Raw genomic sequence first — 4639 nt, 5'->3', positions numbered from 1 at the left:
CAATAACTTTGCGGCAACATGGAGGCAACAAATGGACGAAAGTAACCATGAAATGGTCCAGATGTTAACCCAAACCTTGACCACCGTATTAAATCCTCAGATTCAAAATACAACTCAGTCGAATCAACAAATGACAGCGCATGTGGCGCGAATGTCTGAATTCCTTGGTGTACCGCAGCACCAACGACACCCTCCTAGGGATTGGGTAAGAGAAAATCAGGAGGCCACCTTTGAAGAAGACCTTACTATCACCCAGATCCCACAAAATCAAGGGGGAGGAACAACACCCCCTAGGATCAAACCACAAATACCCAGGGAACCAAAGGTATTAATGGTGAATAGAAACCAAAATGCCGATGATATCATACGGCAAGTTCGACATGACGATTTGACAGCAGATAATAATTTAGCAGCCATGGTTGAATGGATTATGGCGCAAAATGGGGTAAATTTCGGCCTTCGAAGGCCAAATTATACATCACCTCTGTCAGAATATATCTTACAGGCGGAAGCACCCCATATAACCAAAATCCCCAAATTCACTAAGTTTGTTGGGGATACCACTGAATCCACTATTGAGCACATGGCTAGATACTTGATTGAGGCAAGAGATATGTCAAACAATGAGAGCCTTAAGATAATTTTTTTTCAAGTTCTCTCACAAAGAATGCTTTCACATGGTTCACCACCTTGCCCCAAAGTTTGATTCACACTTGGAATCAACTGGAGAGAATGTTCCATGAGCAATTTTACATGGGACAAACAAAGATAAGTCTGAAGGAATTGACTAGTATGAAACGAAAGTTTACTCAGCCAATTGATGACTATATGAACAGGTTTCGATTGCTCAAAGCTAGGTGTTTTACACAAATACCAGAGCACGAACTGGTCGAAATGGCCGTTGGGGGTTTTGACTATTCGATTAGGAAGAAATTGGATACCCAATATCTAAGAGACATGGCCCAACTGGCTGATAGGGTTCGACAGTTGGAACGTTTGAAGGAAGAAAAGGCTAGGGCGAATAAAGGTAAACAGGTAGCCTATGTCGATTTCAGAAATGATGATGAAGGTTCCTGTCAGGGACTTTCAGACTTCGACGATAATGAGATCGACCTTGTTGAATTGACGCAAGGTCCACCATATGCGTGTAAAGTTTTGGCGCCTTCGAATGGAAAAAACCTTGTCGAACCAGAAAAGAGTGACAAATTTCCCAAGAAAACTTATAGTTTCGACGTTATAAAATGTGACGAAATTTTTGATTTGTTAGTTAAGGATGGTCAAATGATAGTATCTCCGGGTGCCAAAGTACCTCCTTTAGAACAAATAAAGAAAAAGGGTTTTGCAAATACCATGATTTTCTGGGTCATAAAACGTCCCAGTGTTTTCTTTTCAGGGTTCTTGTGCAAAATGCCATCCAGGAAGGGAGACTCAAATTCAGAGACAAAACACGGAGCCAGATGAAGATCGACTCAGACCCTCTGCAAGTAACTAAAGCCCATTACGCGGAGCCCAAAGAAGTGAACCTTGTTGAAGTCACTGAGGATTTCGACATGACTGAAGTCACTGAAGACTTTGTCAAAGAACCTGTTATGGCAAAGGTTTCTGAATACTTCGAGCAGGAATTTCTTAATGATTTCATTCAAAAAGTCGTAGGAAATATCACCAACAAAAATGTTGACTTCTCTGACGCTGAGGACGCTGAAGGCTCCAAACTGATGATGATCACCAAAGAAATCGCTGATGGTCTCGTACAGATGGACAAGGCCACTAAAGGCCTTCAGTTACAATTCCAAAAGTTGGACATCACTGAAGATGTCCACATGGAGGTCAATATGGTCGAAATGTCCCACGATACCTCCATGGAAGTTGATGATGAATGTTGACAAGAAGAATATAACAAAACCTCCTTCCCTAAAGAGGATGAAACGTTGTATGATTTTCTTTAAAGGTGTCATAAGAAGAAGTAAGAAGTTATGTTGTGCCCTCGGTGCAGTGTTGTGTTCGACAAGAAGACAGCTCAAAATCTCGAAGGGGTAAGGAGAGTAAATCACCAAGACGGTCGCAAGGTTGTTCAAAATCATCAGGTTGTTCAGCCCATAAGGGCTTTTGATCCCAGGAGGTATCCAGATCCAAGGCGGCCAATGGTGAAAGTTGGTGAAGCCAAGCAAATAAGGGAGAATATTAAACCCATTTCCTTCAAACCTAGTGTCGAAGGGTCAAATGGAAATTGGGTTAAGTCAAATGATGGCAGGAAACGCGGTAATGGAAAATGCCAGAACTTCAAAGTCGAAAGGGGTTCGTCATTGGCTTACCGCAAGGAGTTTCAGGCTGATAAAAGAACCTCCCATGTATCTGAGAACTATAAGGAAAAAAACCCTATGACCAAATCTCAATGGCGGAGGGAACAAAGAAGAAGGAAAGCCCAGAGAGAAGCTGGTGAGAAGGACAAAGCTAAGTCAAGCACCAACATGCCTATGAAGCATGGGGAAGACTCAAGTTTTGTCAAAAGAAAGCTCAATGATCCAGCAAAAGCGGCCAGAGAAAGACACAATCAAGTGGCCGCTGAAGATGAAATGCTGGCTGACAATTTCGACTCAGGGCCGGAAGCGTCGCTAGATATTCTAGCCGTGGTAGTGTTTGTGATGCCCAGGGAATTCGATCGAATTACTGAAGTCAAAGACACTGACAGCATCACAGAGAGAGAAATGGCTGCTCACAAGCCAATGTGTTACTATGTGATGAATAATGGTTGTGTTGAAGAGAAAAACGCCTTCTTCGAGAGACCTAATGAGGCCACGAGGAGCCATCTTAAACCCCTTTTCATCACTGGAAAAGTCGAAGACGTCCCCGTTAATAAAATATTGGTGGATTGTGGAGCGACTACGAATTTAATGCCTCACCGCATGCTGAGAAAAAATGGTAAGTATGATATTGATGTCAAACCTCATAATATAGTGCTTACCAACTATGAAGGTAAAGTGGGTTCCACTCTGGGAGTCATCCAAGTCGAGTTAACAGTAGGCACAATCACAAGATCCACAATGTTCATGATTGTGGAGACAAAGGCTAACTACAATCTGTTGCTTGGAAGGGAGTGGATACATGGGGTCGGAGCTGTCCCATCCTTAATGCACCAGAGGATAATAATTTGGCGCCCATATGGTATCGTGGAAAACATAAAGGCGGATCAGGGGTACTTTAAAACCCCTATTAATCATGTCGACAGGCGCCAATTCGACAAGCATTTGACCAACATCGCTTCCTGTGATTCAGCCGATTTTGCATTCACCCCTGATGACAACACTTATTGTTCCCTGTCACTGCACCCTCACTATGGTTTTCGCTGGGACAGAGAAATAGTAGGCGAAGACGACTTTGTTTATTTAGGAGCGTCTGGAATCGAGCCCACAGGATGGGGAAGTGAATTCAGTAATGATGACTGAGTTTGCGTCGCTAAAAAGGATTTTGGCTTACATAGCCGAAAACAAGCAACAGTTGGCCTTAAAGGCCGAAGTAAAAAACATGGTTGTCGAAGCCAGTGAAGTGTCTCATCAAATAGGTCATGGGAAGGACTTTGATCCAATGCCACCTGACATAGGTCAGAACGAAGAGCAAGACCAGAGGCTCGATGTTATCTACGACGATGAGCCTTTGGGTTTCGAGAAGGATCCGCTAGCAACAAACATTAAAATGCTGGCTCAGGATCCCCTTGAAGAAGTAGACTTGGGAGAGGGATTGATAAAAAGGCCAACTAATATTATTGCCGATGTCCATCCTCAACTCAAAGTCGAAGAAGTCCAGTTGTTGAGAGAGTTCAAAGACTGTTTCACATGGGACTATGATGAAATGCCTGGTTTGAGCAGGGAGTTGGTCGAATTGAAGTTGTTAATCAAGCTTGGAAAGAAGCCTGTGAAGCAGAACCCAAGGCGGTTTGCACCAGCGATACTTTCAAAGATTAAAGAGGAGGTTGAAAGGCTCCTTCGCTGCAATTTCATTCGCACAGCCAGGTATGTCGTATGGTTAGCCAATATTGTACCTGTTGTAAAAAGAATGGTACTTTAAGGGTTTGCATATATTTTAGAGATTTAAATATTGCTACCCTAAAGGATGAATATTCGATGCCAGTGGCAGAAATGCTAGTCGATTTCGCTGCGGGTTATGAATATTTAAGCATGCTTGACAGGTATTTTGGGTATAATCAAATATTTATTGCTGAATAGGATGTCCCAAAATAGCATTTTGATGCCCTGGGGCCTTAGGCACCTGCGAATGGGTGGTGATGCCTTTTGGTTTGAAAAATGCTGGGGCAACTTACCAAAGAGCGATGAATTCGATCTTCCATGATTTATAGAGACTTTTATGCAAATCTATATAGATGACACTGTCATTAAGTTTGTTTCAGGGAAGAGTCACATAGACCATCTTCGAATATCTTTTGAAAGGATGAGAAAGCATGGTATGAAAATGAACCCTTTAAAATGCGTTTTTTGTGTGCAGGCTGGTGATTTCTTAGGCTTTGTGGTCCACAAAAAGGGGATCGAAATAAACCAAAATAAGACCAAGGACATAATGGAAGCGAAAGCGCCATCAACAAAGAAAGGATTGCAATCACTACTAGGCAAGATCAATTTCCTAAGGA

Source organism: Lathyrus oleraceus, chromosome 6 (assembly GCF_024323335.1).
Source record: "Lathyrus oleraceus cultivar Zhongwan6 chromosome 6, CAAS_Psat_ZW6_1.0, whole genome shotgun sequence".
In the NCBI taxonomy this organism is placed as follows: Eukaryota; Viridiplantae; Streptophyta; class Magnoliopsida; order Fabales; family Fabaceae; genus Lathyrus; species Lathyrus oleraceus.
The sequence above is the reverse complement of the archived record's forward strand: the minus strand, read 5'-3'. Positions refer to the sequence as shown.